Raw genomic sequence first — 14,034 nt, forward strand, 5'->3', positions numbered from 1 at the left:
CCCCCTGACGTATTTTCGAATTTATTCTTTTTTTTCAAGTTATTCGTACAATATAATTGTTGATTGTTTGAAAAAGTATATATCAATATTACTTCTTTTTTATACCATATGGTGTAAAATGTAATGAATTAATATATGGTATAAAAGTAATAAATTATTATTTCACATTACTTTCTTAATTAGCCAATTCATATCCTTATATTAATGAGTCAATTTTATGTCACATCCTTTTATTATTAATTTATTTTATTGTATAACATCTTCCCTAGTCAAAATTTTGATCTTATTTTAAACCTTGAATTTTATAACGCAGTAGGAACTAAATTAGTAAAATTTTTATCACTGACTATCACATGTCGTAACCACGTCTATTTGAGTACTGACAGTCTATTCCTGCAGGAATAACTACATATAGTATCCTCTCTATGTATGAATAAAAAATCTTGAACTGATTGATTCACTTGACTTCTTGAATAAAGTTTTATTCCAAGAAATTTTATTCCAAGAAAGCAAGAAGTAACAATTTCGTGACTTCCTGTTTCTAATATCTACAAAATCGCACTTCAAGTCGAAATTTTGGTCCTATATGAATCCTTAAATTTTACAATGCAATAAGAGTCAAGTTAGCAAACAAAGTAGGTTTAATTCTAATGATACATTTATTCCTACTTTGACTTTGATAATGTCCAAAATTTTCCTTTTCTCTTTCTTTAGTATCAAAATAGGTTTTGAATAGAATAGTGAGGCTGAATGTATATGGGAAAAAATAATTTGCTGGCCAGCAAATTTTCTGCTGGTCCAGCATAATCTTTTCGTTATTATATGGACAGCAAGAAGATTTGCTAAGAGTACTAATCACTATTCGCTGAACATAATTTGCTGAATCTGCAAATTATTTTGCTGTAAGAACCATAATGGATTTATATAAGCAGTTGCAGTTTTGCTCCGATAGCAAATAAATTTGTTAAAGGTACATTATTTTGCATCAATAGCAAATTAACGTGATTCTTAGGACAAATGCACTCAACAAATTTTTTTATCCTAGCAATGAAACTACTTCTGCTCTGAAAACGAATAATTTGTAAAATTAGTTACGTCAACTAAATTTTTTTGCTGTCACTACGAATATGCAGTAACAACGACGATTTTGCTGAAAGAGCAAAATTATTTTTCTCCGTGTAGGATATACTAGTATATCTTGATATGCCAAACTTGATATGACTGAAATGTCGAAATTTAAGTCCTACTTTGATATATTCATTTAAGTTATAATAAATCAAATAATGTCGAACATCTTTTTTCCTCTCTTTTTTAGCTAATTTATCCACTCATATTTTTTATTTAAAATCACAATTACAAGAAATTTTGTAATGCTTGCTGAATTGATTTTGCTGAAAGAGCAAAATTATTTTTCTCCGTGTAGGATAAAAATGTCGATCCAGATAAGTTAAATAGAATCAAAAGAGTTCGATGTAGGTTTCATCGTATCAAAATAGGTGTTGAACGGAATAGTAAGGCTGAAAGTAAGGTCAAAATTTCGACTCCGGTTTACTGTCGAGAAAGAGGAAAGATAAAGATCACACGAACATCAAACGTGGATACGCCCATCTGGTTCAGGATCGCCAAAAAGAAGCGGGTGTCTCCGTAACGCTCTCCCACGCTTGATTATCGCGGGCGCCGAGGATCCCTAATCTCAAGCCTCGGGAGATCATCACAGCCGGCGTTATCGAGGGCCATCGCCGGCGCGTCGCTGACTCACCGCTGATATTTTATCGGGAATCCGTGCGACCGTTTGTCTTACTGTCGGCGCGTTAAGAGCCGCGCGCCGTCGCGACTGGCTGGATTCGCGCGACGGAATATTTATTCGCGAATCGGACAGGTAGACACGTTAGGCGGATGGTTCAGGTGGACGGGGACACGTATATGAGTGCGCTCACACACACACACACACACACACACACACACACACACACACACGCGCGCTGGGTCGCGTGAAGCGCACAGCAGCGGAGCGAACTATACGTGAGACACGAACGCAGGCCAGGATCTACCGTCTGGTATGTGTGTGTGTGTGTGTGTGTGTGTGTGTGTGTGTATGTGTGTGTGTGACAAATGTACTCCTTATATGACTCCGGGTTTCCCGTCGTTCCCACGGGAGTCGTGGCCGAGAGAGATATCGCGAGCGCCTACTGAGACTCGATAAGACCTGGCGTGGATATCCGCACTTACGTCCTTTCGACGTATAAAGTAAAGGAAGATCCTCACCTATCGGCTCGCCTCGGCGCACTAAACTTCTACTTTTTACCGCGCTAAGTAACCACGCCGGCGATATGCCGCCGCATATATTTCAGGCGACCAGACGTCAAGATTTTTCCGAAATAGTACCGAGATTTTACCTTGTTCCGAATTTGTTCAAAGGCCACCCGGGACGTTCATTAGTCCTGGTCTTTATCTTCGCCCGGGTTTATCCCGCTTTCAAGAATTTGCCTTCGCGTAAGGGAATTTTTGGTGATAGTCAATATTAGAGTGAGTTGATAAATTATGATGAAACTTATCTTGAGTTCTTCTAATGCTTCTCTGATACACAAAAACACTTTCTCGAAAAAATTCACCGCTCTGAAAAATATATTAAAATTCTTAAAAAGGAAATTGAAGGAAAATACAGCAGCATTGCTTCTTCGTAATTTTAAAAAATAAGGATGACAGTTTTACCTCTTATTCTAACAATAGTTTTATGTGATAAAACTTGTATCGAATTTTTTAAAATGTTTCTATAACAAAAATTACTTTCTTGAGAAAATTCATCGCTTCGAAAAATATATATTAAAGCTTTCACAGAAACTTAACATATAACACAGCATCGCTTCTTCTTAATTTCAAAGTAAGAATAACAACAATTTCACTGTAACAATAGTTTTTATCTCTACCATGAAACTTGCGTTATTTTTTCAAATGCTTCTGACAAAGAAAGACTTTCTTTACTGCTTTGAAAAATACGTTAAAGTTCTTAAAGAAAAATGTAGAAGCATTGCTTCTGTTTAATTTTAAAGTAAGAATGCCAACAGTTTTATTTTTGCTGTAGTTTCTACTTTTACTGTATATAATAGACTTTCATACACATTTAATTAAAATATTTTGTATATGTCTATAAAAATTATATATTTTCAATGATCTTTTTTTATCCTCTCTCTTCAATATTTATGAGGTTTGATTCTTTTTGTCGATTTCTACGACCGTCGAACTTTCCACTTCCATTTTCGCGTGATTTCGCAATAGACGACACTTGATTTACACATCCTAGGGGAGAACGACGCGATGGTGTCGTGTGAAAACGAATTATGAATACGAGAAGCACGCTTTTCAGCAACGCGGCACTGAAGAAGATCCGATCTAGAGTCAGGTGAATCGATACGAGGTATCGATCGTAATGCCTGTGGCTTCAGAAAGACGCTCTGGGAGTTCTCAATGCGAGAGCACTGTGACTTGGATGCCTCGCGGCTGATAAAGAGCACAGATCGATACATATACTGGAAATTCGCGGCGTGAGTGAGACGAACGAGAGTCTCGCAGAAGCGAGCCGCGAAGAAAAGATTTGTTTCGCGCAGTTCTACGGTTCTCTTTTTGTTACACGTTACGTAATCGTTACGTAGATCATTGAATTCGAGATTCTTGAATTCTTTGAGGCGTTGCTGAAGTTTCAACACGTTAAATGACGTGATGGCCACCGCTAACTAGTTATCTATTGCGTCTTATTAAATTACGCGTAAAATGTAATTAATTACAATGTTTACTTTATTGAAGAAGATCTGCAATAGATAGAAACATCTGATTGGAAGATTTGTAGAATAAATATATTGTTGCGTTTTCGGGGACGAGGATCGATGCGAAATTTCATTACGATCGTTGGTCTTAAGGGTCAGATTGCCTGAAAATCGTGCTTGTACTTTCACAATTTTTATGACAAGCTGAATGAATATGCGAAAGTGTTATTTTATACAACATATAAAGAGAAAAAAATATAATTTTGATGATCAAATATTCAATATAAGTGTATAGTACATGCAGTTAAAATATATTTCGTTTTTCTTTTCAAGGTCGTCATTTTGCAAATCTCTTGACTCTCGATGGTTCAATTAAGTTAAATTTTAGATAGAAAATTTCCGTAAGCTTGTCGTTATCGTGTGAACCACTGTAATAGAAATTGAGTAAAAGTTAACAAAATTGCAAATATCTTAATGAAATATTATTAAATTTTCGGTTCCTTTATAGTAAAAAAAATTAATATTTCAAAATTAAACATTTTTACGAGTTTGTCAGTGGTTCACATGATAACGACAAGCTTATGAAAATTTTCTACTTAAAATTCAGCTTAATTGAACCACCGAGAGTCAAGCCATTACGACAAAATAAAATGACGACCTTGAAAAGAAAAACGAAATATAATTTAACTGCATATACTATACATTTATATTGAGTATTTGATCATCAAAATTATATTTTTTTCTCTTTATATGTTGTATAAATGCACGTTATAATAACACTTTCGCAAATTCGCTTAGTTTGTCATAAAAAAATTGTGAAAAAACAAGCAAGATTTTCAGGCGATTTGACCCTCCAATCCTCTTAAGAGAGAGACTAAGGCCTGTATTAAAAGTCATTATTTGAAATCCCTCTCAAATGAGATATTCAGATTTCAGTTCAGAGTTGGATAAAAGTTTTTCAGTTAAAAATTGCGATTACAGATATAATGTTACATACATAACTCAACTGAAAAAAATTTGTTTTAACTCTGAATAAAAAAATCTGAGTATCTCATATAAGACAAGTTTCAAGTGACAACTATTAATATGGTTGTAAGAGATTTGAGATTGATAAAGCGAGAACTTTGTAAATAGCCTATTTAAATGTTTATCTTTCTTAAATAAATTATTCATTTCATTGCTTGCGAGTGCGAGTGAGCGCAATACATATATATACAAGGTGACTCACATAATTCTTTACAGCTCATTATTTGAGAAATTAAAAAATATATAAAAAAATGTTTCCAAAATTGTGAAAAATGTTCCCAAAATTGTAGAATATCGAAGAAGAAAAAGACAGTAATATTTATTTGATGTTAGAATGACTTTGAAAAGTCTTGTTTAGGTCAACTTTAACTTTTTAAATGGAATCACATGGTTTTTTCATCATAAACCGATTCCTCTAGTTATTCTGTGTACAAATTTACCGGAGTAAAATTATCGAGAAATGAATGCTTCCCGAGATATTTTATATTTTATTCTGTCATTGTTCAATACAAAATATGAGATATCTTGTAAATTATTCAATCTTCGACCATCTCACTTCAATACTTTTGTACGTAGAATGATGAGAAAAATCGACTAGTGATATTAATCTTTGCATATTAGTATATCAATAAATTTGCGAAATGCAAGAAGTTTTATTTAATGTATTGGTATATTATAACATCCGAGTCGTAAAGCATTTTCTGTTATATGAAATAAAATAAATAAATTTATTTTCTATAAAATAAATATTTATATAAAATTTATATAAAAATATATTATATAAAAATAATATTATTTATATAAAATAAATTATTTTATATAAATAAATTTAATCTACAGATGTCTGATGCGTTCTCTGTTCATTTCGAACATGAATGATATAAAATATTTACATTAGAAATTCAAGTGTGTTATTTTGGCTGAATCTTTTTTCTTTTATGTCGTGTAATTTAATATGTTCAAACGTGTATTAAATTATAACTTATATGTCTTAAATATGTATTAATGACGTAATTTAAAATCGCAAGGAACGTGTAAAGTTTCAGCCAAATCACATTTATGCGTTTAAAAATAACACTTGCATTTGCAATGTACATTCGTTCCACACAAACTTTTAAATATAAATTAAATAACTCATCTTGCCGACGAGTAATATCGTACATATACATATAATGTTTCGTAAAAATATATTTGTTAACAATAGTTTTCAAGTCGCTATGTCAGTTCATTCACGCTCGTGTATGGCCGAAATAAACGGAGGACACACACCCAATATTTGCTGTAGAATATTTGTTAAATTTATTTTTTATTTTATACAGCAGAAAATATTTTACAACTCTAACTAACTATAATTTTAATAAATGGTTTTTGGAGTACTTCTCCTTAAGACTTTTTTACTTTGTTTTTTCACTATATATTTCTAAAATTTGGTACCATCTTTTCCCAACATTCTGCATAATCTTAAAAATTAAACTATTACTTTGAATTTTGCTATATTTCGCTAAATAAATAGTGACATTAGGGACACCTTGATATTTCATAATTAATTGCAAAATTTGTGCAGTCAACAAAGAGCCAGTGAAACGAGGCGAAAGATTATGATACATGTACCTCGAATGATATTTATTTGTCGAATCTTTAGCGACTCAATTGTCAGTTAAGCTTTTGTGCAATCAATGAAAATCGACGTGTTTAATCACTAAGAGACGCGTCGCATTAAATTCGCTTTATGCGAGTCCCCCGCAGTTCGTTTAAATTCACTCCCATTATCTAACATGTGTCATTCGCGAAATGTATGGCTTACGGGCGAACATTTCGAAAATATCTCTTGAAATCGGCTTTGTCGCCTGACAGGCGCGCACTCTTCACCAAATTTATGCGTCGTTGCATTTTTCCATTGTCGCGTCGACGTCGCTCCGACGGTCAAATCGTCGAAAAATCGCTCGTACGTGTTCCGTTGCGAACCCAAAGAACGTACCCGGAACCTCGCAACCTACAATTACCTTCCACGACCCTCCAAGAGGGAACGACCCGAGTAGAAAATTATCCTGTTTCTGATCAGTAACTGTCCAGGAATTTTTGATAACTAGCTAGTTTTTAGCCAGTTTACTTAGTTAGCTAAAAACTGACTGGTTTGGTCGACGCTCCCTTCGTTACTGGACAGTTGAACTAGACAGTTTCAGATCAGTTTTTAACTAGACTTTGATCAGTATCTGTTTATTAGTTTCTAAGCAAAAAATAGGAAAAATTGTATTTCGTAGACGTGGCGATGTTATCGTTGACAGGATCGGTTTACTTTTAGCTGAGCTCAACAAAGGTATTTTATATTGTCAGTTTTAATTATTTATTATATTTCAATTTTACTTACTTTTATTTTATTTTATGATTTTTTATAGTTATGACGGCTACTTCTCAATATTAATTAACTACTTAATATTATTTCGGTAACGGTCTTGTCAGCTTTAATATTGCGATTAACATTCATGTCAATTTGTTCAGGTCTTTAACTAATTGTATTGCGTTCGTATCGTAAAACTTGAATTTTTATCATCACAGAAGAGGGTTCATGTTTGAGCCGAAACGTATGATTGTTTTATATTGATTATTTATGTTCAATAAATATTACACGATTTCCTAACACAAGGAAGGTTTTACCCATATGGTACATAGCACTATTAGTCCTGTGCTTGAACTCGAATTGCTCCTTTTTCTTATTTTTTGATTGATATCTTCGTTTGCGAGTTCTTATTTCTTTCTCTAAAAAGTTTCTAAGCAGTTTTTTATTAGTTTCTATATAGTTTTTTACTATTTTATAAGCATTTTTTTATCGGTTTCTGATCAATATCTATTTTTTTCAGTTTATTAATAATTATAAATAATTTAACTATATATGTATCGAAACAATAATTTTATTAAAATTAAATTTTTATAATTTTTATTTAAAAAAATTGTTTTCATCTTTAACATAATATTTTATTTTATTTTGGCCAGGAACTATCTCAAAAAAATTCGTCAGTAATTTCTGATTTTTTGCTAAACAGAAAATGGAAAGTATTTCCTTACCATTTTTCTTGTATAGTTTCTGACAAATAATTGGCCCAAAAATATTGAACAGTATTTTCAGAGTTTTTACTGGACAGAAATTATCCAATATTTACTTACTATTTTTCTTGCATAGCTTTTGACAAAAAACTACGCAAGAAATATTGAACAGTATTTTCAAAGTTTTTAATGGACAGAAACTGTCCAATATTTACTTACTATTTTTTCAAGTCCAGTTTCTGACTAGTAATTGGCCATGAAAAAATAGCCAGTATTTTCTGCCAAGTTTCAAAACAGTAACTGCCTAATTAATTCTAGCCAGTAAAAACTGTCTAGTTACTGGCCAGTAATCAGTTTTTCCCTGAGATGTTTCTACTTGGGGATACAATTACTCTCTCCTCCGTCGCATTTTCTTTCGCACGCGCGCGCGATAGCAATCCCTTTCTATTCCCGTGATGGAAACCTCGTCGGCTTTTAACTGATCACCCGGCAGAGTAGTAACGCGCGCGCATCAGAAGCTCATAACGAAGGCCGCTCGCCGCTCTGCGAGTGAGACACGATAATGCAGCGCGTACGACGTATTAGACCAGTAATCCTCATCGGCTGAGGATTCACGACGTGGAACAGCCCTTCGAGGAGGAAGCGAATCTTCGGCCGGAACGGAGGCCGGCTGGCAGTGATGGAACGACGGGCAAGTAGGACGGCGGGGTATGACTTTGAGCACGGTGTCAAATCGAGGGGGAAGTTCCGATGCGGGGCACTCGGGGAGTGGGTGAAAGAGTCGGGTGAATGCCTGCCTGCCTGCCTGTTTGCCTGCCCGCTTGCCTACCTGCCTGCTCGCCTGCCTGTCTGCCGAGTCGCCCAACCCCCGGCCTGCCGTCGCACGATAAAGGGTGAGGGCAACCCCCTTTTCCTTGCTCGTGGCAGTCCGTCTTTTATATATATATATATATATATATATATATATATATATATATATATATATATATATATATAACTGCATACTGAGAAAGAAAAAGAGAGAAAGAGAGGGAGAGAGAGAGAGAGCTTCCTGATTTCCCGCGCCGCGACGTTGACGACTCGACTCGGTTGGATCGCCTGACACCGAACGTTTGCTTTCGAGGTTATTAGTACCGCGAGATCGATCGTGGCGATTGATATCGTTTTATTGTGCAGTGACACGCGCGCACGAAGCTTCGGAAACTCAATTTAATGTTTTCCCCGACATAGATCTTTCTTCTCCTTCTCTTTCTTCTTCTTCTGTACTGTTGCTACGTTCTTCGCCGACTTCTCTGTTCCTTCGACGGTGCCTTGTTCTTTCAATTACTGCTACTCGATTTGCGGGGAACAGACAAGTCAAAATTATATTAATTTGACGTAATATTGACCAAACTTATGTCATTTTTTGGTCATGTAATCTCGATCTTAGATGATTTAAAAATAATTTTATATTGACTCCTTTTCTATTGTGTTTTTTATTTTTAGAAAATTTGGTGTACGTTTTTCGACTGCATGCTTATTGTTATGAATATATGTGGTATAAAGATGATGGACGAAAAGGTCACGGTTTGACCATTTGGATACCAGTGTTGGTGAAGAGTTGACCTGAGTTGCTGATCAAAATAATATAAAACTTTGAACCTTTCTTCTAAGACTCGCGTTTCAATTAATTTTTTCCAATTCTAGTTATAATTAGCCAATATTAACTTTCCCTTGAATACAATAATGTTTTCTTTATTATTAACAATATTAATAATTTAATTTAATAGGGAATATGTACTCTATTTTCTCAAAATACAAAATAAATAATTGCCAGAAATTTTGCTCAACTCTGATGCCTGTAATAATATTAATTCATATATGATTAGAATCTTGCATTGAGAGAAAAATTTAGTAAATATTATCAAAATTTGGTTACTATTACTAAATGATAGACGTAAATATAGCGGGCCAAAGCTATGGCAATACTTATTAATTAATTTAGTTCTGTAAAATAAATTATTTATTTGACAGAAGTAAAATTTATTTGCTTCCAGAATATATTTGGTAAATAAAACTTATTGAATAGTTGAGCAAAATAAGCGATTTTGTAATAGTTACAAAATGTTTGGTAGGTTCAACCAACCATCTATAATAATAGATATTGAAACGATAATAACTGCAAATAAATGAATGTTTCGTTGTGCTGCAACAAAACATACTTATATTGGTAACAAAATAGAACTCGTACCTACTGAATTTTTTATTACATGGGATATAACAATTTCATAACAATTATCAAATATCTGCTCATAACTGTAATATATTTCATATTAAATATTTAACATTAAGTAACTATTACTAAATTATTTAATTGATGTTACTGTGAATGCAATTACGTCATACTCCCGATCTATTAAATATTTGGTAATTATTATCATATTTAGTATTAGTTACTAAGGATTCAATGAATTTCTGTAACTAAATGCAGTTTGTTATAGTTACCAGTCTTTTCTCTCAGTGTGGATACTCGTGCTATGTCTGTTTTTTGTAGTTGCACTAAGTCGCACTGTTTAAAATGAAATAGATAGATATTTGATACTTAGGAGAAGAGAGAAGAAAATAGTAAGATTACAATATTGTTGTGTTCATGTCGCACCTGCGTTGACGATGTCCACGCACGATGTTCAGCTTTTTGCTGAACAACAACAAAATATAAACAGATTCTTCAGAGAAATGAACAAACGTTAATAAAATATTACTTTGTTGAAGAAAACCAGGTTTTTAATAAAAACACTATTATTTGAAATAATATTTTTCAGAAGTTTTTTTTAGATTTAGTAATGTTTAAAGCATCCACACTTTCGGTACGTACAAGTTGCAGAATTTTTGGATTAGGTAAATATTACGCGCTAACTAATCGAGCTTGATATTTTATATTAAATTTTTTTTTTTCGTTTTCATTACATATTAAGCAATGCTTCAATTCATTTCACGTTTTTTCATCGCGTAAAAACACTTGTAATTGTGTACAACTAATACGACGTAAACTTTGCAGAAAAATGTAAGTATACTGTCGGTAAAGTTTTCAGCATCCCCTTAAACAAGCAAAAGTAATTATTGCTATAACGTTAAGTTATATGAATGCTTGAATTTCGAGAGTTGTCTTGCCTCTCAAGTATGGAACATTAATGATATATAACGTTAATATGTAAAATATGAAAAATACTTAATTTTGAGCCTTTCTTATCCATTTTATAACAAAAATTTGATCTGCCATGTTATTTTAAAGGTTTCAACACGTCGAAATACATGAAAAATAGTGATTCTTCCTCCCAATAAAAAGAACTTTTTTTGTAGTCAGTTGTAATCACTGTGTAATCAGTTTTTTTACCCTAACTTTGTCCACCGCAACAGTTGATGTTACAACTGTTGCTCGTGTCGAGGATATAAGCCGAAAAGTAAGCCGGAAAAAGGGAGAATATATAAGCGGAAGAATTCTTGGCGTATATGCGCCCATATAGCACTCAAGAAATTAATTCTTCTATTTGATCACGCATTGATTCCATCTAGGATTCGCACGCGAATCCATATCGTTAGTAATCCCCCGCCGGACTTCGTAAGTAGCGAAAGTCGTTGGCGCGTTCATCGATATTACCTCCGTTAATCCTACGATCTCAGTTATGCCTCGTAAATATTACGAGGCTTTACCTACGCGGCATTAAGCCAGGAGCTATTACGCGGCCGAGATTTAAGTGCTGCGTGCCCATTCGCAGGCCTCCCAGTGAGGGTTCCTCTTTCGCGACGACCGAGCCGAGCAGAGTGGAGCGGAGCAAAGCCGCGCCTGGCTGACGAAAACGCCGAATTGTACCGCAAGAGAAAGAAAGAGAGAGAGAATTTAATAGAAAGAGAGGAAGAGAAAGAGGATTATCTACTACGCGCTCGGGGAAGATTTTCCTTAAGGAGACTAGAACGGTTTGAAATCTTCAAAAAATCGATTTTTAATCGTTTAGTACAATTCTTTAAGGACATTTTGGCGCAAAAAGAACTTCGATATTCGCAAAATTGAGTTCAGGAGAGCGAAATATGTGAGGCGGCGCGCGGCCTGCGAAGCGCGCGCGATTATGTAGTGTAAGAAATGTAGATGTTTATTTAAAACAAACTGATAAACAGTAATAACAGTTCGAAAACTTAGAAATAATAACATCGGAAACAAAGGCTATAGGAGTATGGGGGTCACTACTAACAAATGTAAAAGTAACAGCAAAGGAGACGAGAACAGTCGATCAGTCGGTCGTTTATTTTTCAAAACAGCATTTTCCGCTCGTTTTGCCACGATTACTCAAGAACGGCTAAAGATATCGACTTGATTCCTTTTTTTAATTAAAGATAAAGACGTACTGCATACATTGAATCCAAGTTTGCATATGAAAATTAATTTTTTAATACCATTTTAACAATAAATGACTAGAATTTTTAGATATTTTTGGTTTTTTGTTCGCTATTTCTCTAATTTTTGAGAGTTTTAGTTCCATTTTGGTTCAATCTATTGAGGGAAATCTTATCTACAAAATAACGCCTGGCACATTAAAAAATTCCAACTCGTTTTTCCGTAATCGTGGCAAAACCGCAAAAACAACGTTTTTTTAATTTAACAATATCTCACTCAATTATTAATATTTTTTGAACTTCTACCACTTATTGTATTCCTAAAAGTATGCATAAAAACTAAAAAAAGAACAAAACTTGTGTATGTTTATTCGTTCGTCCACAAACGTCATTTGAATTTCGCTCAATTTTTTTCAAAGATGAAACCGTTCTAGTCCCCTTAAGAACTCGCACACTTAAGGACGCATACTTAACGAAGAGCGAATGATACATAGAATGATAAATTGAGAATATATACCTAGATAGACTGTTATAATTGATATAATCGATTGACATAATCAAAAATATTGCAATTTTTTTAAAGGAATTTATGTGAAGCAAATATATTGTAATGAATTAATCATAAAATTTACGTCATACTGTTATGTAAGTTTTCTGTTGTATTGACGCGGCAATAACTTTAAAAAATTACAATCAGATCTTCATATTATGTGACATTGTTTTCAATAAATTTTAAATATTTATTTCGTATTTATGTTTCGTTATTCTATGTGATAAATGTGAATGCCAACATATTATATCATTCATACACTGAGAAAAAAAATAGTTGGAATAACTATAATCTCACTATATTTTATAGTTCAAACAAAACACACACACACATATTTATAGTTCATTTAAACATGAAGATATAGCAGAATGAACACAGATTTATAATCACCATCTTATTACTTCATGTGTATAGTAAAGCACGCTTTGGGTATTCCCAAAGTTACATGTACCTGTATTTGCCAAATATCCTAATTATATTGACTATATAAAATAGTTAATTTAAAATAATTTCTCTTATCATTCAATATTTGCTATCTCTTACTATATTTTTTATTTCAAATAATTATAATTCTTGATAAAAATTATACATAGGTCAGTTATACTCTGCTTATATTATAAATATTACAAACATTATGGTGACATTTACTATAAAAATGATATTCCTAACTATAGTCTTTTTACTATATCATTATATTTCCAGATATCATACATTTTTCTCTCAGTGTAAGAGATGCAATCTTTACAAATAGACTAGTAAAGTTGCTGTGTAAATTTACGTATACTTCTATATTTGGATATCGAGTGAGAATAAAAGTCAGAGTGAAGAAACTAGGTAAGTGAAAAGTGAAAAACTAGTGACCGCAAAAGCTTTAAGCAGAAAAGGAGGGAGAAGTGTGGAAGGGGGAGAGAGAAAAACGGAAGAGAGACAGAGAGGAAAGCAGAGAGTCATCCGAGCGTATTGATGCCGTAATTAGGTTAAATCACCTGCCGGCGTCAATGTAATTACTCGGCGACGCAATATATTGTGGACGCGGCATTTCGTTCAATTCCATTAGCGCTAACAAGTACCGTTGCACGCTCTTCCGAAGTCTGTCAACTCTACCGGTCGGGTGACGTTAATGCATCTCGTCGGCAACCGCCGGCAGCGTTAGAGGAATTAATTAACAGCCAGCTCAAACGAACCTTCGGCAAACACTCGGAAGTAGCAGCGCGACTTCCTGTTCGGTGCTCGTATTTCTCTTCCCCTCTCTCTCTCTCTCTCTCTCTCTCTCTCTCTCTCTCTCTC

This window comes from Odontomachus brunneus, unplaced genomic scaffold (assembly GCF_010583005.1).
Source record: "Odontomachus brunneus isolate Ranch 3 - 2012 unplaced genomic scaffold, Obru_v1 Obru_scaffold_055, whole genome shotgun sequence".
NCBI lineage: Eukaryota > Metazoa > Arthropoda > Insecta > Hymenoptera > Formicidae > Odontomachus > Odontomachus brunneus.